The sequence below is a fragment of the Rosa chinensis genome, chromosome 5 (assembly GCF_002994745.2).
Source record: "Rosa chinensis cultivar Old Blush chromosome 5, RchiOBHm-V2, whole genome shotgun sequence".
NCBI lineage: Eukaryota > Viridiplantae > Streptophyta > Magnoliopsida > Rosales > Rosaceae > Rosa > Rosa chinensis.
The window spans coordinates 23,028,962-23,054,056 of NC_037092.1; the positions used below are offsets into that span (position 1 = coordinate 23,028,962).

The window sequence follows — 25,095 nt, forward strand, 5'->3', positions numbered from 1 at the left end:
GAATCACCTTCCATCAAAAAACCTGGAATAACTTGCTTTCTTGCTTTTTCATGCTTGTTTCAGACCTTGACGGACAAGATCGTCACTTAAAGCATATTAGAAAGAACAATACATTTCTTTCATCATTCCCACTATGACTATCATTTCTAATGTTAAACAGCAACAAACGTGACTCGTAGGGCGGGTGTATAACTTTATTGACAGCATCAATGATTAGTTTGGAGTCGTCCTCCAAAAAGAGAACAAACTAATTACAAATAGTACCTAACAAGACATATAGTAACAAAAAAGGTTGAATGGTCCTGTAAGACTCTCTTTGGTTTTGAAATTAACTTGAGGTAGATCGAGTATGTCTGGATGAAATTCAAGAAAGAAATATGGTTGCTAACTACGTACCTTTGCTGAGTTCAACCTTAATTAGCATATTAGGCAGATGCAAGACTTTATGTTAGATTACAATTAAGGACGAGACAAATAAAATTGAAGGACTACGTTTGCTAAGTTCAACCTCTGGTGATCTCAGTTCTGACCAAAAAAAAAAAAAACTCTGGTGATCACTGCTTTGAAATCTCTAAAATAAAATATAAAAAATAAAGGATAATGAAACCTGTAAAAATTAATTAATAATTTGAATCACCTTCCATCGAAAAACCTGGAATAACTTGCTTTCTTGCTTTTTCATGCTTGTTTTAGACCTTGACGGACAAGATCGTCACTTGAAGCATATTAGAAAGAACAGTACATTTCTTTCATCATTCCCACTATGACTATCATTTCTAATGTTAAACAGTAACAAACGTGGCTCGTAGCCCATTATTGTACCGATATTGTCTCAACTTAACCACTTGAAAGACGTTGGATTGTAATCACAAAAGGCATCCGTACAATTGGGTAAGAGCTACCTACTTATAAGTTATATTTTCTTTTGTCCTGGAATCTCTCATCTCCAACATACCTCCTCATGTGCAACCTAACTCTAGGTCTGCACATGAAATCAATTAACAATCCAATTTTCACACTGAAAATTGGGGCACAAGTCTCACATTAGAGACTTGGTCAATCACGAAACAATCTAAGACCCACATCGAACAGTTAATAATAATCTATCTTTCCGATGGCCAATTTAATGAACCCAAATCGGGTCCATGACAATTGCATGTTAAACAGCGACAAGCGTGGCCCGTGACCCACCATTGTACCGATACTATCCCAACTTAACCACTTATTAGGTGTTGGGTTTTAATCACAAAAGGCCTCGGTACAATTAGGTGAGATCCACCAACTTATAAGTTATATTTTATTTGTCACTTTTCCAATGTGGGTTACATACGTGATTGGAGAAGGAGCCGCTCTAATATCATGTTAAACAGTAACAAGCATGGCCCGTGGCCAACTATTGTACCGATATTATCCCAATTTAACTACCCGGTAGGTGTTAGGTTTTAATCACAAAAGGACTCGATACAAATACAATTGGGTAAGAGTCACCCACTTATAAGTTACATTTTCTTTTTTCACTTTTCAAATGTGAGATTTTTCCTCTCCAACATCTAATACCAATTGAAACCCACATGCAGTGCTTAATTAGAATTGGAATTATTTCCAACTCAACCATTAAATTTTAAGTTGACAAAGTCTTTAGAACAATGATGGCCGGTACTTGATCGATGATGTGATGAGAAATAGTTTTTAGGTAAGAGACTAATAAGAGGCCAAGGATTTCAACTCCAAAACCTGATATAATATAGTGGCAGTGGGTTTCCGAATGTAATGGTCCTCTCTTTTTTAAGGAGAGTTGGTGCCTCACTCGAAAACCGCTAACAAAGAATTAATATCACATAATTCTCTATTTATTAAAAATAAAGTTTAAATTTTTGAAAATATTGTAAGCTTCATTGAAACTTAGATAATATTTTCAGCTTAGTCACCTTACCGATATATGAGTGATATTCCAAATATTTATAAAACTAATTTTTATATACCAATATTTATTAAATTCTTATAAATTTAAAGTATTGAAATTTCCACTAAAACCAAAATTTCAAACCTTGATTTGTTGAAGCTATAGCTGCAGTACTACTCTTGGAAGACTTGCTGATCAGTTCTCAGCTTGAAGCCACATCAAAGGTTCTGGTAAGTGGAGTACTGTTTCTAAATATTCTACATGTACAGTAAGCCACTTAAAATTGGTGTTTATTTTCATTTTTTTGTTATAGTACTTTTTCAACGGTGCATGTGTTCTTCAGGCTAGAAGGTATAGTAGGTGCATGAATGTCTTCAGCTTTTTGGATTCCCTTGTCGAACTCGTATCCCAGAAAGCATATATGTAATTGATGGAGAAATTTACTATAATTGTGGGAACATTATCATGATCAACACGAAAGACCTTTTTTCTATGAATTGCCACTGAGATGGAAAACTACATGCTATGAACTAGAGTATATATAGTCTCGATCGATCATATCTTATCCTATTATCTGATGCCTACGTTTCATTACACATGCTGAAATATACCAACTTTTTATTAATGCATGGATAAGTGTATTAATTAGCTACCACCAGGGTCGGCAGTAGCATAGTCTCCCTGTAGATTGTGAACTGATTAGCAACTATTGTTCTAGTTAATTAGATTCAAGAATAAACTGGAAAATCACACAAACTCGACCATACCTGCAGTCTACAAAGATTCTTAGGCTAGTTTACCTTTTACAAGTGGATCAAGCTATTCATTTTCTGCTTTAATTGTATGCGTACGTATGTAATTGAGAACATAGACTAAGCTTTATATAGACGCAACACGAGACAGATTCATCCACAGTGCCTGTCCTATAAAGCTTAACCAGTAAATAACGTACTAGGAATACCATATAAATTTCATGTCTTCGTCTGAAAGTTTTCATCAATTATTAATATTCTTTGGTTAATTGTGAATGTGCAAAGTGAATCACTTTTTGCAGGCTTATGTGGCAGAAAGTCCAACCGATCACAGTATTTCGTTAAATGACATGATTGTGTCAGATTAGCTGCCACATAAAATGAGATGCAGGTACCCATTAGGTGGTATCTAAAAAGATAGTTCACCTACCATTATTCATATGCAAATGTAGTCTTACACTAGAAATAGACAACAATAAGCGGAGGATATTATCAAATAAGTGAAATAACTAGTACATTGATTTTCTCGATCACTAGCTATATTGATTCTTTGAATAGTGCTTAACATACATTGTATTAATATAGATTCACGATATATACACACATCATTATATATATATATATATATATATATATATATATATATGATTTACCTTGATTTAACATAATGTGTGAAGCATTATTCGAACAATAATATAGTTAGTGATCGAGACAATGGCATATTTCATACTAGCACATCGAGAGTATGATGCTTTGACAAAGTATAATTTTCATGAATAATAGCAAGTCGATATATAACATTCACCATCTTCTTGTACCCAGTAGTGTTCACCTGGTCAGTTGCTGACCAAAAAATTTATACTCAATAACTCTTAAATTTACATCCAAAGGTGGAAAACAAAACACCTAATTAAACTTAATAATAATTCTCTCTGCCATTAAATTTACATCTAAGGATGGTTGAGCATTATTTTCTTGGTCAATAACTGACCAGGTGAACATTTTTGTCTTGTACTAGCCGTAGCCAAAGACATCTGATCAATAGTTAATCAACCAGCTCTTTAAAAGCACCAAGTGGAGTCTGCTAGCCATCATAACAACGAACCTATCATCACGTACTGACCGAAAGAATGTAACATGTGATAATGGATTCTCTTCTTAATAAAAAATTGAGATGGTGAAGGAAACTTAACGGTAGAATATAATCAAAAATTGCACTAATAGGCTATGAAGAATAGTTACAGGGATATCTTCACAATATAGGGAAAACAAGTAATATCTAGGAATCCAAGAAGGGGTTGGGTAGAGTATTTGAATGTTTATCATACACTCATTTACATCTAATTGAATCAAAATTACAATTTAGTTGAACCAAATTTACAACATTAACAACAAAGTTATCACATTTGTTTTATATATTTACATATAATTGAACCAAGTTACTACATCGACAACAATTTGTTCATAAACTTGTAAAAATATCGTAGGTGGAGTAATTACGTGTAACAGAACTAAAATTACTCAAAAAATAACTCTATTTACCACAATGACAACAAAATTGTTGTCAGATCTGTAAATGAGTGTATCACATACATATATGTACCGTAGAATTTCCCATCCAAGAAATGCAAAAACTAGTAGAAAGCTTTGTAATAAGGAACACACTTCAGACGAAGATAATCGAGAGACGAACTAAGGAGACGTAACAACGCTGGAGCCTAATGGTTTTCTTCTCAGTTTAATAAGCTAGAGAGTGGTGAATAGTGTAGAAGAAGCCGAGATTCTGTCTTAAGCAGTTAGCCTTACTAAAGTTTATAACACACACACACACGCCCTTTTTTAGAAAGAAAACCAATATTCTATATATATATATATACATATATATAATATATACCTTTTTTTAGAAAGAAAACCAATATTCTTTCCTCTCTTTATGTCTAATCGATCAGCCACAAAAATTGAGAGATCAAAATTGTTGGAAGCCAACAAAGAAATAGTTAGTGTCAAATTGGTGCGATATAGACAAAACAGGTAACTGAGGGCATAACAGTAAAGGCCAACACAGATGGCAGGGGCAAAACAGGAACTCCAATAGGATGTTCATACACTGTTCATAAAAGGATAAATTGACATTAAAAAGTGTAACACTACCTCCCTATTTTCAGTGTATGGTATTTTCTATGAGATTAGTCTCACTTGTTAAACGCTGAAATAAGAATACCACTTTGAATAATCAGTCTTCATTGTTAAAAAGAACAACGTCATCAATTACGTATTGAGTTCTGTTGGAATTGCAAAGAAGAGATCTGTCGACACCAAAACAAATGAGGTGGTGTTACACTTTTTAACAATTCTTTTCACCTGATTTAATGATTATAAGCAGTCTGCATGGAAAAATTATGTTTCACATATTAAACAGTTAGACTTGGCATAGAAAGTTTTCTAAATGAATCTTGATTGGCGCGAGTAGTTGCCAAAACAGAAATTCCACTATTCCTATGGGAATTATTGTTCATAAAAGAAAGATTTGACATAAAAAAAAAGTGTAATACCACCTCCCTATTTTCAGTGTATAGTATTTTCTATAAGATTAGTCTCTCCAGTCAAACACTCTGACTGTCTGACATAAGAATATCACTTTAAATAATCAAACTTTATTGTTAACTAAAACAACGTCATTCAATATTCTGATGGAATTATAAAGAGCTCCGTCGACACCAAAATAAGTCGTTAGAAAATTAATGTTTCAGCAACTACTCAAATTAATCAGGATTCATTTAGAAAATCTTTCAATCCCAAGCCTTACCGTTTAATATGTGAAACATAATTTTTCCATGAAGACTTATAATCATTAAATCAGGTAAAAATAATTGTAAATTGCTGTAAAAAAAAAAATTGTAAGTCTTAAATTTTGGAATCTGAATGATTGCATGCATGATAGTGCTTTCATATCTTAACAAGAAAAGATGAGTGCAGGCATGAAATATGAAAATGCGATTAGTCTTTATCCTTTTGGAAACAGACTTAGGCCTATCTCTAGTTCTATGTCATCGATCACCATAAGCATGCAGCATATTTGAAAGACAAATAATAGGAATCTGTGATTCTTTGGTTCGGAATCTCCTAAACACATGGGGTCTTCAGGACATTATAGAAATCACTTTGTTTATTCTTTGGACTAGGAGTGGATATGAAGGCTAGCTAGCTATCCATAATTAACCTTATTGCAAACAACAGATTGGACCCTGACATATATACGTGACCAACCTAGTGGTAGGGATGATATGATGATGATTAATCTAGTGGTCTCACGAAATTTAATTATAGGTGACCAACCTCATTAGACACTAAACCCTAGCTTAATGGGTTCACTGTGCATGCATGTCCTATAGTTGAAAGCTTAGATTTGCCTTTCACTGAGCAAGTCCACCCGTTAACCTTAACCGGTCAAGACTATTCACCGCTTTTTTACCTTGTATTTCTACTATCGAGGCTAGCAAGTCAGATACTGTTCACAAAATGTCACGACTAGTCAAGTTTTTAGTCAAGAACTCGACTAAAAACTTGACTAGTCGTGATATTTTGTGAACAGTATCTGATCTGCTAGCCTCAGTAGTAGAAATACAAGGCAAAAATACAGTGAATAGTCTTGACGGGTCAAGCTCAACGGGTGAACTTGCTAGGATGATGGAGATCACCTCTATGTTCCAATATATATGTCTGGTGGCCCTATGGTCTGTACGTGTTCCTTTTCAGATTCCGAAAACTACTTGCTTTACAAAAACAAGGATAGAATTATATGATACAATGACATATGTACCTAATTACCATTTCTCAATTAAGTTTACTATCTATCAACTTGTATTCAGAAGGCTTTAGCTTTTTTTTTTGGCATTGCATCGTGCTTTTTTCATGGGGCTTTGCTGTTAGATTAATATTATACCCTTCTCTAAACATTTTAATGGGATTTGTTTGGTTTAACACATACCGGCCAATAGTAAAAGATCAATTATCGCCAACTTACTAACTTATACGTACAAGCAAGTGACATGCGCGCTATAAATAGATTGTTACCCACAGTTAACATCAAAGAAGAAATCAAAGTTTGTTAATTTAACTATAAACAAAATTTCAATAAGATCACGCGAGAAGAGAATTCATTTGTGAATTATATAAATATTAAAATAAAAAAGAATATTAACATGCATGCCATTTCATGTGATCACATCTTTTGTGTGAACTATTTTTCTCAACAATCTACACAATGCATGTTTCAGTTCACAAGCTTAATAACAAAAATTAAATACGGATAAAAATAACTTATGGAATGTTGTAAATGGACTATTATCAACTTAACTAGTAAAATATTTGTGTTTTTTTTTACCCCAATACTGAATGACAGAACAAAATCATTTGATCTTAAGCGGACTGAAATGATCTATGCTTATGATACATATATCTTTCTTCGAGTTTTAATTAGGTGATTGAATCTTCTCATTTCCGTTTAACTTATCAAATAGGAAATTTAGTGACAAAAATGATGACATCAATCGTATGACATGAGTATATATCACCACCAACTTGAATTTTATTGAGGATGCATGTGGAGAGAAAATAGTCGAAATTGAACCTCAACTTTGCTGGCTTTTCTACTTATCTAAAACTTAGAGTTTACAATGAATATGGAAACTTGATAATCTCTTTGCAGTAGTACTCCTATCATCTACACACACATGATTTTGAAACAATTATTGCTGATTTGATAATCTCTTGCAGTGACAACTTAATTAATTGCAAATAGTCCTCAAAGCTTCAGATAAATTTGTCAATTAGATAATCCCTTGGCAAAGCGTGTATATATTCTTTTCAAGAGAGATTACCTTGAAACTCCACTATATTTGGACATTGCCCTGGCAAAGCTTGTCATGTTTCTGAAAACTGAGAAGTTTAACATATATAATTTGGTTAGTAGAGAAGTCTAACTACGAATATATAATAAGTTAAGGAAGGTTCTATTCATACCTCTAAAATTAACATTTAGACCTCTTTCTTTTTTCAAGTGATAGTTGACTTTGTCAACTCATGTTAAATTACTAATAAAGACACAAAATAGGAGAAAGAAAACAAATAAAAAATATCTTCTTACCTCTACGAATAGCAGTAATCTTCAACTTGAAGAAATTATGTAGCTTTTGTTTTGTTTATTGACATTTCTTGATTGGATGCCAAGATTTTTTGGGGAGAAAATAAACTTTCCCCTCATCTTCTTCTTGCTTTGATATTTTATTTATTTATTTATTTTTTTTGTAACGTCAATAAAAGAATGAAAATCTAGAAAAGATCCCACATAGAGAAGCTGACTGAGAATATAATTTCGATGAATTGTGGTGATGATATTTGGGTTTCAAAGAATTCCATGACACTCCTATCAACTAATTTAAATGACAAAATCCCATAAAAATTTTTTTGTTGCAAATACCTTTGAGCTATCGAATCTCATGGGATTGATTTTGATTTTTTTTTTCTTTTTATTAAAAGAGGATCAAAGAATTTCACTCCTACTCCCATGGTGACTCGAACTCATGACTTTGTACATAGGTAGTGGGAGCTCTAACCACTGAGCTAACATCACATCGTCCAAATGATCCTGCTAACTATGGAGTCATTCAGGAACAACTGACAATGGATGGAGTGGCCCAAACCCTTATAAATCCATAGACAAGGTCCCATTTTTCTCATGTGGGATGTATATATATTCTCAACACATTCAAAACCAATTGGCAATTAATTATTTGCAGCCTATGTTCCAAATGATCCTGCTAACTATGGAGTCATTCAGGAACAACTGGAGCCCTCATTTGATATTCTAGAAGATGCTGGATTTGAAAAAGAAAAAAAAATCATCTGAGTTGTTGATGATGATGATGAAGAAGAATTCAATGACATGAAGGAGGAAGATGACACACTCTTAGAAAAGCTAAATGCTATTGACAAGAAACTTGAAGAGAAGCTAGCAGAGTTGGATCATACTTTTGGAAAGAAAGGTTTAAAAAAAAAAAAAAAAAAAAAACCCCACCCCATTCCCACCCTTGATGGGGCTCAAGCTCAAACTCTTGACCTCTTATATATGAGACCAAAGCCTTACCACCCCACTAAACACACACACCCAAGAAAGGAAAGGTTCTAGAGGAAGAGATCAGAGATAGTGGAGGAAAGAAATGATTTGACGGAGAAGAACAGAAGCCCTTTCTATATAAAAGTATGTCGACGTATCAAGACGCTCTGACTGCAGAAATTATATATACCGCATGTCCTTGAATTCACGGATCACATGCTTGTTGCTGGCAACTTTGATTCATGGGCAGGGACTCTGAAGTTTTCTCTTTCAAAAAAAGAGAGAGGCTTTTATAGATTTTATTAGACAATAGACATTGTGGGAAAATTAGGGAGGTGCAAATAGCATATTGGTTATTTGTAAAAGTAAGTTGGAGATGTATTAAGTGGGGATATCCAAATGCTAATTTCGGAGGTATGAATAGAAGCTCCCATAAGTTAATAACATTAGGTCATTGATTATAAAAATGCAGTTGTAAACATTTAGTCATATAGAGTTTTAAAAGAAGCACCAATGTTAACCAAATTTTTGTACTTGAGTTAATCTTGATCTCAGTTATTAGTTGATAGTTGATACTCGTCCTTCTCTATATACCAGTAAGCTTTGATTTAACGAAACAAAAGCCATAGTCAGATTTTTCGTTAAACAAAATGTCTTAATTATGTACCTTCGGATATGGAGCAGGTAGTCTTTCTTGGTAAACAACGTCAGCTCCTCCATGTCATTTACGTAGTTGCTCAACTGCAACGTTATCCATACATGGAGGATAACTAATTAGCCTTTTAGTCTTTTACACATCATTTATACGAACAAGGTCTATAGAATAATAACCAAACTAATAATAAAAGGCTCTGATATTAACCAAACTCATATAATATAGCAATATTAAGATACATACTGGAAAATTTAATTCCGTAGACTCGATCGCCCCATAACTTCAGAGCTTCTTGTCTAAAATCCACCTGTCAGACTGACGGAGAATTCATTTCTAAAAAAAAAAAAAAAAGACTGAAGGAGCATTGATAAAAATTAAAGGGAAAGAATCATTGCCAATTTACTATATATATAAGCTATAGCCAGCCTTCTTCAGTATGAATAAGAAGTAATTAACAGATCTGGATACTCTAGTTAACCAAATTAATTCAATAAAGGTTTAGTCAAATAGAACTAATGAAAATTCTTCACATAATTAAATCAATTAAGTTTTTGGCCACTTTTTCATTGATTCCAAACAACCATAAGCAATATCATTTTCAAATCAAAGCCCAGGAGGCTAGGAAAAAATTTATACCTAAGATATCACCGGATAGGTTGGAAGTTGCAAAAGAAGCCAGAAAAGATTGACTCTTCTCGCACTCCCTCGTGCTACAGTGTTTCCCATACCATCCATTTCTACAAAGGAATAAGTTCCTTGGACTACGATTTGTTCTCTTTTTCCATCCTTTCCAGTTCCGCCTCTCTTTCATTTTCCCCGTTCTCTTCACCCTAAAACTAAAAGTTTCTCCATATATAAAATCCAAATCAGCAACCATTCCCAATGAAAGAACGATACTAATATATGTATTCGAAAGGAAGGTTGTAGAGGTATTTATAAGATGTTTGGGCAACGGAACCAATTTTGAATAAAAATTTGTTTGGTGAAAGACAGAATCATTAACTGGTGTCACATGAAAATACACCAAGTTAAGAGGCTTCATGAGAGTATAATGAATGCATCTATGAATTACATAAATTACAAGTAGCTACTTGTAACAGCTTATCCTGACATACACCTCAACTTGCCTGTCATTTCACGTGATAACATATTCTCAATAAATCAGTTTATCCTGATACACAACTCAACTTGCATGTCATTTCATGTGATATAGCCTCTTCTTAGTAAATTAGTAATCATTTCTCAATGAATGAACGATTGTTATATATGGCTTAGTTACTAATATGTATGCATTCAAAAAGAAGGTTGTGAGAAAATTTATACAAAAAGATTGATGATGGAACTATTTATGAAATAAAAGTTTTGTTTTAGAAAAGATAAAATTATTGACCGATTTCACATGTAAATACACACAATTCAAAGACTTCACATGAATATAGTGAATGCATTAATAGACTACAGAAATGAAAAGTAACTGATTGTAAAAGCTTATCCTGACACACATCTTGACTTGCATGTCAGTTCACGTGATAACATCTTCTTAATAAATTAAGGAGTTAATTAGATTAAAGTCCAAAAGAGATTAAGAGTCATATCCCAATGAAGTAACGTCGGATTTATAATATATGAGAATCCCAAAAAAGCGCCAAGTGCATCCATGCATAAGATTTTAGTGTGTTTTGCACATTATACCTCTAATTTAAATTTAAATCAAATGATGATAATTTTTTCACTTCTAGCTCAATCAAGTGCCATTCATAGTGAGTAGTCTTAACTCTTAAGTAATCATAGTTTCTTCATTTCTTTACCACCAAAGAGAATGACTCGTGCACCTCTGCTTCTCCCTCGTGAAACCCTAGCGGCGCCGCACAGTGACGCTGAGCACCATGACGGCGGTCGTTGCCGCCCTCGCACAAAGTGTCAGGCCCTCCTCGGCTTTGGCTCCAGCCCCCCGCTTTTATCTGGCCGATTTTTCAATCCTTGGCTCCAACTTCAATAGGAACCCTCAGATCCTTTGAGGCGGATCTGCCCCGGATGGAGACTGGTGCTTCTGTTGGAGCGTGTCTGCTCCCTTGGGCTGATGATGGTGGGGCAATCTCTGCCGACCCTTGGTGGCCTTTCGGCGGTTTAATTTCGCAGCGAATGATTGACGAGGGCGGAATCAATCCACCTCTTTTGGTTCCTATATTTGACGATGTTTGGAAGAGGGAGGTGTTCCCGGCAAAGCTGGAGACGTCGGTACTGCTGGTGGAGTCGATGACACCTTCGTGGCTTGGCTGCATGGCAGTTGGTGCTGAGGGGATATCATCCGTGTGCGGCGGCGCAATTGAGGTTGACCGAGCTTTCAGGTGGAGGAAGGAGGCAGAGAGAGACGTACGGCACTGCAGAAACAGTGACCCTCGTCAGTTACTGGTTTTGGGCTTTGTCAAGGGGCCATGCAGCAGCTAGGGTTTGGTTTTTGGGCTTGGTCCCTTCTTTAAGCTTTGGGCTTGATTCCTGGATTCATATTGTTAAGGCTATTGATGGTGTATCTGAATATCTTAACTTGTATAATTGCGAGCTCCAACCCTTCTAAGAGTAAAGTTCATCCGTTGAGCTTGACCGGTCAAAATTATTTACTGTTTTTTTGTTTTGTATTTCCACTATTGAGCTTCACCAGTCAGATACTGTTCACAAAATGTTACGACTAATCAAGTTTTTAGTCGACTAAAAACTTGACTAGTCGTGACATTTTTAGTCTACATTAGTAGAAGATTCTCTAGAAGCCTTTGTAGAAGTATTTAACTCTAGGCGTACCACAATGGATTGTTCGGCGTTTTAGGGTTAAATAGGATAGATGCCTACGAGGCGAGGTGAGTTTGTTAGCGTAGACTACTCGAAGCTGACATTATCTATTTAGAGTAATCTTCTTTTTACTATTATTTGGCCATGAACCAGGGTCATATTAATTTATGAAAATGTCTTTTACAGAAGAGTCCTCGCTGTTGAAAAAAACCCTAGGCGGCCTCCTCTGTGCCGCACCAAAACCCTAAGCAAAAGTTGGCCTTCTTTGCCGACGATCTCTACCATTCTTGAATCCTTGCAGCACTACATCCAGCTCTCTCCATGGCTAGTATTGATTCTGTCATCAAAAGTTTTACAACCTCACTAGCTATCATTACCAATGAGGTTGTCGACATCTCCATGGACAATTTTTTTTTTGGGGGGGGGGGCGCAGCGGAATGCCCAGTCTTACCTCTTGGTAAGGCCTCTGTCCTCAAAGCCAACAACTGCTTCTGATCTGCGTTGACATTTTCGTCGAATATGGGTGCTAAATAAAGGCTTCAGTGTTCAGCCGAAAGCGCCGGATAGATTCCTCTTCTCCTTTGATCTTCGGGGAGATAGAAATAAAGTTTTGATGGGTGGACCATGGAGTTTCAATCGTGCTTTGGTTGTCATGCAGCCATATGATGGAGTAGCTTCTCTGCAATCTGTGGAGATGAAGGATCTTTTTTTTTGGGTTCGCATCACTAACATGCCGCCAGCATATGAGCAAAGGACCACTATTGCCAATGTTGCCTCTATTGCGGGTAAATTTCTTCATTTGGATCAAAAGCTATTTGACGCAACTCGGGAAATTAGGGTTAGGGTTTCTCATGCAATTTCGAAACCCTTCTTCATGCACAAAACCCTAAAATTTGGCAAAGGGATAGAGCAAGAGGTTCACTTCTTTTTTGAGAATCTGGTGGGCAAATGCAGTATCTGCCTTTGTGTGTATCACAAAGGGGAAGCTTGTCAGGCTGAAACCACTGCGCAGGTGGTTAAGGAAGCTCCCAAACCGGCTGCACGAAAATTGAATCTCACTGGCCCCTTCTTAGGGTTTCAGGACAATCAGTTCAAGGATGGATTATTTCACTTCCAAGGGCTTTCCACCCCCATTCTCCCACCTGTGGGACGGTCTCTTTTTGGAGGTGCTGAGACTAGTAAGGTATGCAAACCCATTGTTCTTCGTCATGTAGGAAAGCCACATACTAATGAAGACAATGCATTGGCTTTGATACCCGTGGATACCGACCCGCCTGCTAAGAGAGATCGGCCATTTCCATCTCCCAAAAAACTGCAATTTATGATGTCTGATTTGCTAGAGGGTAAAACAAGCCCTATTGCTCCCTCAAAGAAGGTAAAAATGCCTAAATTCCCTACTAAATTCAATGCAAAATCTCTGGGTTTGGTGGAAACACCAGGGAGTATGCTAGTGCCTGCAGAGGGTATGATGCCAAAACCTTTACAATTTGAGCTACCTAGTGGAAAAAAGAAGAGAGGTCGGCCTTTGGGAGCAAAGAACAAAAATCCACCCAAAGCAGAAAAGGTTCCTGCTGAAGATGTCCTGAGTATACTGTATTCAGGAAAGCTCCAAGCCCTAGCTTCAAGGGCAAGGAGCTCTTTTGTTTAGCCTATAATCTATGTAAAATGTCTGGCATAGTTATAGGCTCACTTAAATAAGTGAGCGATAAGTTCGAATAGAGTAGGTCTATCCTATGTACCACTGTGGCTCCTCCACGAATTCTTGTCTAGCCATGGGTATGTGTCAGCGGATGGGTATGTAATGGCCTTCTTGGCACGCGTTTTAATATCAATGGATTTCCATTATTCAAAAAAAAAAAATTTAATTTATGAAATGTAAGTGATCACTGTTCAAGCAAAGATAATAATAAAGTATGATTAACGAGTACGATTCTCACTTCTGTTCTGTACACTCAAATTTTTACTTGGATGGGGAAACATCAATATGTAATTAATAATTGTTCAACTAAAATAAAAATAAAAATGAAATTAATGAGTATGGTTCTCATGTTTGTTGTTCATCTGTCAAATTACTATTTTGGAGGCAAACTATCAATAACAAATTACATATAAGTTATTTTTTTTTTGAATAGGGTTGATTTTATTAAATATCAAGCCAAGAAACACATGCCAGAGTTAAACAGGACTTACATAAGAAAACTCCGGGACAAACCGGATACCCCTATCTAAGCCACAGGTAAACTCATTCAATTCTAAAGGGACGCTCGCTGAACAACCAGCCTAATCTATGCAAGACTAATCTCACTTTCGAAGGAAAAAAATATTCATCTAGTCTAATCTGCCAAGCACTCAATTGTGGTACAAATATCAACTAGAAACGTCTTAGAAAAGCTTATAGAAATTACCCCTACTGCAACAGGCTCGCGTCCAGAATGTCTTGTTTTGTTAATACATCTAGACATGTACCTTCTCCGTCCCCTGGGGGTCGGAGCTAGTACCTGCATCAGGCTCTTCAGCATCCAACAACCTCGGCATCAGGTTGATCCTCTTGTTTTCTTTATGACTACCCCTAGGCCGACCCTTCTTCTTTGGAGTCTTCCCAATAGTCACTGGGACCTCCACAAGTTCACCAAGATGAAACTCATGGGGTATCTCCGCCAAGGTTGGTTTTTGCCGCTTCTCCATATGCCACTCACCATGGCACCATTTGCGAGTCCCCAAAATTTTGGGATAAACAGCATCAGTCCCTAGCCCATTTGCAACTAGCCCATGTACAGCTGGTCCTTGTGCCGCTAGCCCACCCATACTTTCATTCTCATCACACTCACCACCCAGGCCCGAAGTCAGCCCAGCCTCCCCTTCAGACCCGCTGCCACCCGACCCAATAGGAAATCGTACCTTCAAACCTAGGTTTCCCGCCGAAAATCCCGGGGCAGCCGCTGGCTTCACAACAGATCCCGACGTCACCGACCCAATTGCCCTAGCTTCCTCCGTCCAGCCCTCCGGACCCAGCCCAACGTCCAGCAGCCCCTCAGACCGGCCGGGCGACTCAATTTTGACCACATCAACAGCCACCAACGTTGTTGCCGACGCTGGATTAGTGTAGCCCGACCCATCTCCTGACTCCATGACCGCCGTCAAGGTATTGTCACAGCAACCCAGCCCGTGCTTAAAGAAGCCGCAGCCCCGACAAATACCATGGCATTTCTTGTATCTCAACTCCAAGTCCACCGCCACCAATGCCGAAAACGAGTACTTACGTCGAGCCCATACACGGCGACGTACGTCGTGCACAACCCGGAGCCTTTGCACTGGATCCTTCCTTTGCAACGCACCTTGGTCGTACCTGACAAAGCGCCCCAAGGAGTTCCCAAGTAAGGTTAGGGCACGGGCATTGCGCATAGTCACGCGAAGACCTTTCACCGCCACCCAAACCTCCATTGAGTCCAGCGGAACCACTGTCAGATCCCGGAGACCATCATAGTCCGCCAAGAGAAGCATGGAATTGTTAAAAAACCAAGGGCCGCCGTTGAGGACGTGATCCTTCGTCTCCTGCTCCTTGAATTGAAAGACAAAGATCCCTCCTTCCTCCTCACGGATCAAAACCCGCTCTTTCAAACCCCAGATACCGGAAATAGCCGCTGAAAACGACGGAAGCAACACCCGTTTTTGGGAGAGCAACCGGCCACATACGTAGAAAAAAGGATCTTGGATTGCATCCTCGCCCCCAACTAGGTGCACGATAGCCTCCTCCGCCGCCATCACAATTCAAAACTCGATCAATTTCCCCACTAGAGAGAAACCCTAGCAGAGAGAAAAAGTCGACATTTATTTAGAAATAGAGTATTACATATAAGTTATTGACAAAAGATGACTTAACAAATACATCTTTTAAAGATCGATTGAATTAAACATATAAGGTCTAAATTTTACAGATAAGGATAATGTGCTCTCTACTTGTCACATGTCATGAGTTAATTTTCTTTTATACCCTTAACTACTTATTTTGACTGATAATCCCTTTATAAGGATTAAATCTTACAAATAAGGACAATCTGCTCTCCACTTGCCACATGTCATGAGTTAATTTACTTTTTTATTCTTAACTACTTTTAACTTCTAATCCTTTTATGTTATTTTTTTTTTCTGAGAATAATCCGTTTATGTTACTTTTTTTTTTCTTGAGAATTATCTCTTTTATGTTAGGGATATTGACCATTTACACAATTTGAGCCTAAAAATTACCTACTTACACTAAGAAGTTTTTAATCTCATTTACTCAATTTAAAGATCAATGATAGGTTTACCCTTGTAGTTAACAAAATACATTCCTCTCTCTCTCTCTCTCTCTCTCTCTCTCTCTCTCTCTCTCTCTCTCTATATATATATATATATATATATATATATATATATATACAGGGCCCTTCTAGTGAGGGATCCCTTTTTTTGGTCTTTTATAGGGATAGGCATTAGACCAACTTTTTTATCATATTTTCACATCTTAACTGTTCAGTTTTTAGGTCCTTATGTATAGATCACTTCTGCAAATTTTCAGCCAATTTGATGATCGTTAAGGCGTCCAAAACTGCAATTTACCATTATAAACATGAACGGTTCCGGTTTGACAGATTCGGTCCATTCGTGTAAATTGCAGTTTTGGATGTCTTAAAGATCACCAATTTGGCTGAAATTTGCAGAAGTGATCTATACATTAGGACCTAAAAACTGAATGGTTAAGATGTGAAAATATGATCTAAAAGTTGGTCTAATGCCTATCCCTATAAAAGACCAAAAAAAGGGATCCCTTAGTGGAAGCCCTATATATATATATATATATATATATATATATATATATAAAGTTTGCCTCCTCAACCAAACTGCAGTCGTCGATCTAGCAACAGCTTCTTGGCCATCACCGCTGGCTACTCCATCATCAAGCCCTGGGCCGTCATCATATGCGGCTTCGTCATCGTCATCGCTCTCGTAATTGGATTTGGACGACACGTTGGGGTCATAGACGGAGAGGAAGGAGAATTCAGAGATGGCGACAAGAAGGTAGGATTCGGGTCGGGCCTAGACCAAGCAAAGGGCCTGGACTGCAAGGCGGGAGTTGTTGGTGGTATAGGGGTCGAACTAGAGGACGGGAACTTGTGGTGGAGATCGTGGAGGGTGATGAGGCCCTGGTAGTCGCCGACGATGAGGAGGAGGTGGTAGTTGGAAGGATTGGAAAAGAGGAAGTCCCGGTTGAGGGGGTGGAAGGCTTCATGGTTTGCTCTGATTTGATGTCTAGAGCATTTTCTAGGTGGCCAAATTTTTTCTTTTTTTTGGTAAACTGTGAGCTCTGAGTGAACATGTAGAATTGAATATATAAATTGATCAATTGTTCCTATGGTGTATTGTTGAGTCACAAATTACTTATGCAATTGTGCTCCATAATTATGAAAAATTGATTTGTCTTCCATGCTATTTTACATTTTTTAATCCATTTCCTTTTATTTGTAGGAAACCTTGCATTAAGAATAAAATGACTATTTGAGGCTTGAAATGCGGAGATTTGAAGCTAGGGGAAGAAGACACGGAGAGTGGAAAAAAATTGCAAATCTATTTTTCCGGCGAACTTGTCCAGCGACTTTTCCGGCAAACTTTTCTGGTGAGCCGCCACTCATGGAGGGTCTTTTCTCTAGCAAAGGAGGACCATGGTGGTGAGAATCTCCCATCACTTGAAATTTAAATATCTCCCTACACCTTGTCCTTTTATCACGATGCCAATTTGGGACCATTTAGGAGACAATGGTGTAAGAGCATCTCTTGCATACTTGGGGACCAAAGATAACACACCTAGCTGATCAAAAAGAGGCCAAAAACCAATTATTCAGCATTCTTGACTCCATTCAATCATCTTCATCCTATCAAAGATCCATTTTCTCTCTAGAGAAGACACCACCATTTCCACCACTAAAACCACCATCTCCACCTCTAAAACCTCCATTTCCACCACTACAACCTCCATTTCCTCCACCACTCAACACCACAACTCACCTTAGAGATTCCAAATTTCATCATTCTTACCAATATCAAGAGCTTGGAGCAAGGAAAAGGAGGTGACTACCACCACATCATGTTCTTAGAGACCCATCTCCACAACCTCTTCCGGCATCATCAATAGTCACAATTTACTCCCTATCTCTTTATGTATTTGATGTTTAATAGAATGTTGAAGCTTGTGTATCTAGCTATGTGTGAGTAGTAAACTAGTTAGGGCTAGGGTTGAAAGTCCTAGCCTTCAACCCTAGCCAAACTTGCTTGTATTGATGCTTTTGTTTATAAATTGATGCAAATTTATGTTGTCATTCTCACATGCTAAGTCAATAGTTGAATGCATTACTTAGACCTAATCAATTTGAGTTATGTGTTTGTCATGACATGAAGTTTTTCCTAGAGATTGATTCCTTTAGGAAAAAAGGGAGCATGAAAGCATACCATGTGTGCATGTGAGGGTAGTGAGCTAAAATCACCTAGAGATAGGATTGGTTTGCTTGCTTGGTTACCTAAACTCTAAGCTTTATGCATTTAGGGGCAAAGGATTGAGACCTATCTGCTAATTGAATTTGTCTCTAGGTAGTTAGCTATAGACTTATCCGGTTAGAGTTAATAAAATGAAAGGGGTTTAAGTCTTAGTAGTCCTATCTGGATGCTAAGAGGGTAGTTGGACAATTAGCTTTGCATCATTCATATTCAATTGCTTTAATGCTTGCAAGGGAGGCAAAAGGTGAAACCTGATGCCCTAACTCCCATCCATTTGATAACAACTTGTTTCGTTTAGCTTAGTTTATATTACTTGTTTTCATTGTTTCAATTTGAATAGAAACCAATCTCAAAATCAAAATCAAATCTCTACACACCATCTTGCACATACTCACCATGAACTTTGGTTCACTTGTGAGCCTTTGTTTGTGATTGTAGATTTGCAATTCTTCTAGTTTTTCCTTAGGTTTTCCCTAGCTAGGAAATGATTTACCAATCTTCGTGGGTTCGACATCCTTACTTAATCCCTTATTTTATAACTTGTACCTCTTGCACTTAAGGGTGGCTTTAATGCTAACATGTATTCATTTTGGTTTTGGGAGTTTATGCAATTCACTGGAGGGCAATAATATGATTATTAGAGGGTAATAATATGATTATTGGGGGCAATATTATGATTACTAGGGGGCAATAATATAATTATTGGGAGGCAATAAAAAGAGTATTGGGGGGCAATAATATGTTTATTAGGGGCAATAATATGATTATTGGGTATTGCTAGGGGCAATAAAATCCGACGTCGGAATCGGGCCATCTGATCGGTCAAATGGCCAGATTCTGGTCACCAGTTGCCAGATTCCTGTCACCAGAGTTCGCGGGTCGCCAGTCACCGGAGTCCGGCAAGGTCTCAGATGACTTCTCTCTCTAAGTGACAAAGAAGGAGAGGGCAAAATTGTCCTAAAAAAAATAAAAGTAATAAAAAAAAAAACTTAATTGGGTATTAGGGCAAAATACTTATCTCTTAGAGTGTTTGGGTAAGTGGGGTTAATTAACCCCAAAATTGGGTAAATGAACATTTTCCCTTTATGTTACTTCACAAAACCTCACTCTCCTACTACTCTCATCTCATCACCTAATCCTGCTACTGCACTCATACTTGTCTAGTTCTGCTACTGCACTTATACTCGTGTTCTGCTACTGCATTCATCATCACCTAATCCTGCTACTGCACTCGTCCAATCTCGCTACTGCTCTCGCTGCACTCATACTTGTCCAGTTTTGCTACTACATTCGTCATCGCCTAATCCTACTACTGCACTCGTCCAATCCTGCTACTTCACTCGCTGCACTTATACTAAATGTCATTGGTTCAGTAGCAGCTTCTTTTGCAGTAGCAGGAGCAGTAACAGTAGCAGTGTCAGGAGCAGTAGTAGTAGCAGTAACAGGAGCAGAAGCAATAACAGTAGCGGGAGCACTAGCAGTAGCAGAAGCAATTAGATCTGTCAATCTATGAATGACAGATCAATTCAATTTGAACACTAGCAGATCATATCATTGATAGTAGTCGATTGTATCATTGAACCAAATTGTAAATCATATCACTGAACAGTAGCAGAGCATATCATTGACATATACTATAAACCAGTGTTCTAAAAATCGTTCTAGGCGGCCGCCTAGTCGGCGCCTAAGCGCTGGAAGGTGCATAGCCGCCCGGATTAATGACTAAACGGTTAGAAAATTGTTTGCAATTTAGGCGGGCGCTTAGGAGCTCTGGGCGGGCGACTAGAAGCTTCGGTCGGGCTGGGCGGCTAGGCGGGTTTGGGCTACGCAATCAAATCGGTCGACACCGATCGCTCTTTCTTCACTACTCTTGCTGCCCCTCTCATTTCCCTCTTGTTTCTAACCAATAGATGTCATTGCCCACCATAGACAGCTCAAATCTTATCTCCTCTCGCTCTCGTTTCTGATGTCGATCATCAGAAGGTTCCTTTCTCTCTCCTCCATAGCTCGACCACCTTAATCTTCTAAAATTCTCTTGATGATTTAATATCAGAGAAGACAAAGACTTCTGTGAAGAGGAAGGAGAGAGAAAAGGGGTCATGCAATCTGAAAGTGACGAAGAGTTAGAGAGAGGGATAAGAAATTGGAGTAGAGATTGGAGGGTACATTAATTACGAGCACGTGAACTATGTTCACAACCGTTGTTTTTTCTATTCCATTGAGTGGTTTGGTCAAGGTTGACCACTACAACTTAATTATCAGTTTTTCTTATAAGTTTGGGGATAAGTGGATAACAGATCAGTTATGCATAGTATAATTTGATTCATAATTATCCAAATTAATAATTTGAATTATATAATAATGGTTTTAGTGCTTTGTATAAAATTATATAATCAAATTATTAAGGTTATGTGGAACTATTTTATCAATTTATATTATTATATAGAAATTAATTTAAAAAAATAAGAAACCGCCTAGACCTCTGGGCGCTAGGCGCTTGGTCACTGCCCGACTAGCGCCTAACGACTTTTAGAACCTTGCTATAAACTATATAGTAGCATATCAATTCAATTTAACAGATCATATCACTGAACAGTAGCACAACAATAACATATCATTGACATAAACTATAAACTTTATAGTAGCATATCAATTCAATTTGAAGAGCAGATCAATAATAGCTTTTATCAAGGTTAGCAATGCAAATTGGTTTGGTTTGAACCTTAAACTAGTAGCAAAACCAAAACAAACCAATCCTATTTTACACTAGCAGTATAAGCTATAGTTTTCTCATCCTTTCTACTGCAGAAGCTCACAATGCAATAGCAACCCATGTCAGATTAGCCATTCTAGAGTTATATACTATAGTGTTATGCCTCTTGGTAAATTTCAAGCAGTTTAGTACTTTAGTATTGCTTTTCTCTCAAAAAAAAAAAAAAAAACAGTTTAGTATTGCTTGAAATGAGACATCAGATACACGAATGCTGCATCAAATACATTAATCAAGCATAAAGTACATTACTTGATCCAAACGGTAAAGTCAAGGCACTCATATGTTAGCAACTAGGCAACAAAAATAATCTTAATCTATTACCTACATATGTAGTGAAGGATCCCATATAATCTCATTGGTTGCGCGAGGGAGAGAGAGTATTATGACCTAATCCATATCATTTTTTGTGCAGAAGCTAAGCTCACTAAATTTACAAGGTTACAGTGAAACTTATAATAGCTATCTTTTCCCCGCATGATGCATCAAGACTAAAGAACTTGCACATGTAACATGTTGGACCAGAAAAATATACACAATTTTTTTTTTATAAGAACACAATTTTATAAAATAGAAAATTACATAGTTAATTTGGGTCCGTGCTGGACATTGACACTACTCCCTTCTCTTTCCTCAGGCTGAGAGAGATTGAAACTGAGCTCCATAAGTGGTCATTCTCACTTTCACTCTAGCTCAGTTTGGAGCTAGCTGCAGCTCATTCCTTTACTTTATACTCTGTCATCTCTAAACTGAGCTGCACAAAATGGAGCCTTCTAGCTACTGTTCTTCAATGTTCTCACTCGTTCTGCTAATTTCAGGTACCAACAGTGGCGGAGCCACATGGAAGGCTGTCTGGGCTGCAGCCTAGACATAATTTTGGTCCAAAAACTCTCAAGTATATGTATATTTCCCTTCAATCCATACTTGCCCCCCAAAAAAAAATTATATGCAGCTACTCGACTAACTCGAGCCCTCGGGTCCTCGTCTCCTTGACGACAGTGAGGCACTAGTTGGAGACGAGCTCGATGATCTGGTCATCTTTGATAGATGGACTCCCCGATGACTGTCTTGACCTTCTGCTAGACATGACCGATCGGAATATCTATTCCTACTGCATATATTTGCTCAATACCAATCTTCTAGCTTTTGTCAAAGCTTATGAAATTGCTAGAGTATATTATATAGTAGTGGTAGTAGTAGTGGACTAGTGGAGGAGGAGAAAAACCTAGCTAAAAGAAGAAAGTGGGGGAGAAGCAATTTCTGAGATAGAAGAGGATGAGGAAGAAAGAGCTATAGCAGAAGCAGGAGGAGTAGGAGTGGGCGAGTTGCAGTGGTAGTTGTCTTAGAAAATTGTAAGATGGGGTGATAAATATTAGTGTACTTCTAATTAGCCTAAACGACTTTTGTATCCTGGATCCGCCACTGGGTACCAACAAGCAAAACCCAATTCTTTTAACTCCCATTTTGCTTGAAAGCTCTAATCTTTAATCCCATTTTTTTTTTTTTATCAAAGCTCTAATCTTTCACTCTTGGTTTCTGTTGAAGGGTTTATGTTACGCTCGGAGTGGTGAATTCAATAGGAATTAACTACGACCAAAACGGAAACAACTTACCTTCGTCGGATGGGGTGGTGCCATTAGCCAAATCCATCCAAATCACCAAGATCAAGCTCTACGACACCGATCCAAAAGTGCTGAAGGCGTTCGCCAACAGCGGAGTGGAGTTCACAGTGTGCGTGGGGAATGAGTACCTCGCCAAGATCCAAGACCCGGGCAATTTGGGTGCTCCAATTTGCGAGAGAGACCCTCCGTCTGAGGGTTCGAACACGAGGAGGCCTACATCTTGTACGTACGGTAGCGCAAGGATCTGTAAGTGTGGTTGCGGCAAAATTGTGGCAGAGTGGAGATGGAGATCGGGTGCTCTGTTCCGGTGGGAACCCAAATCTGTTTTGGGTCCCAAATTAGTGGGTTTTCTGTTTTTGGATATTGGATATTGGGTCAGTGGCAATGCTCATAAATTGTGATGAAACTTGAGCATTTTAGTCATTTTCCATTAAATTTGGGAGTCAAGCTTGCATTATTTGGCTTTTGGACATGGGCTCATGTCCTTATTTGTATAAATCTTTTTTAAAATGGGTTTTCTGTGTTTATATCTTTGGTCATGTACTACTATGTAATTTTCTAGTACACCTCTAATTTACTTTTTATAATACTTGAAAAACTAAGTAAACCTCCTTATTTTTACCAAAACATCCTTGAATATGAGATACAACAATCTGTTACTCTATTTTTTTTATCTCTATCTTCAACCATGAGAAGAATAATAAATCAAAATCACATGGTATTGCTCTCTTATGAGTAGGTCTCTCCTTAACCAAAATTAATCAGAGGTTCTCGATCTTGATATATTGCTAGAATCCTTTTGAATTTGCCAAAAGAATTGGATTTCAAGGATTTTGGGATGGAAGATCAAGTAATAACTATATCATAATATTCAATGAATTTAGTTTAAGAAAATTCCAAATCAGATTGTTTTGAATTTATTTTTGTATTAAATGATGGGCCATGTAGAGAAATTATTATTTTTGCTTAATTGTTTTAGGTAAATTATGAAACTGTATGGCAATATATGGAAATTCTGAAAGAAGTAAAAAAACAATTTAATTAAATGTTATATTTAGGGAGGCAAGAAGAGTATTATTTTTTTCTTTCCATTCTTTGTCCTTATTTGTCTTTTCATATGACTTGACAAAATATATTAATAATTGAAAAAAGTTGGAGGTCCAAATATTAAATTTGGAGGTCCAATAAGAATCATCTTTCTTCAAAATCCAATGAAAACCCATAAAAATGTACTGCAATATAATTCAGATTTTCATAGAAATTGTCAAGAGTGTTGCTATTGGGACCTCCAAATCTGCTCACTTGACCTTACTTTATTATAAATTATTAAATGACATATATAACCTACTATAAAATGACTATTAAGGACAATAATTATACCAAAAAAATATTACATTGATTTTCTATAGACTTTCCAATTCAGTAATATTAGATTGCATTATTTATATTTTCCTTATCTATTTTAATTTTCCAATTTCACTACATACTCATTAAAGCATTCATATATATTTAATAAGAATTAAAACTATGATTATGTGACATAAGAATGTATGATATACATGTTGAATGCTTATTGGTGAGGGAAAACAAAACAAATCATATTATGACCTAAATCTAAGTCTATCCATTATATTTGCAAAAAAAAAAAAAAAGAGCTAGCAATTAAAAAATATTTAAATAATTAATCATGAGGTACATAAAATAAACATTAAGAAAAAATGGTTAATCTTCATTTTTTTGGCAGAGCTAAAACAGAAAAAGAAAAAAAAAATTTAAAAAAACCTGCAAAATAGTTCATGTTATTTTCTTGTTGATTAGAAATTAATTTTTAAAACTCAATACCTTGTGTTTAATTTTTTTATTAAAAAAATATTTATGTTGTCGGATTAAGGAATGAATATGTAATTAAGATTTATAGAGTAATTAATTCATTAAATTAACTAAGTTTTTTGTTTTAAAAATAATAGTT

The 25,095-nt window shown here is 36.9% G+C and overlaps 1 long non-coding RNA gene across 1 annotated transcript; it reads right to left on the minus strand.

Annotated features, from left to right (window-relative positions):
* Window positions 1-7,223: 7,223 nt before the first annotated feature.
* On the minus strand, window positions 7,224-10,311 carry LOC112202643. The gene is made up of 4 exons (XR_002937505.2): window positions 10,062-10,311; window positions 9,669-9,740; window positions 9,438-9,511; window positions 7,224-7,593 (listed from the first exon to the last, which is right to left on the minus strand). It is a non-coding gene; the product is annotated as an uncharacterized LOC112202643 (long non-coding RNA).
* Window positions 10,312-25,095: the final 14,784 nt, after the last annotated feature.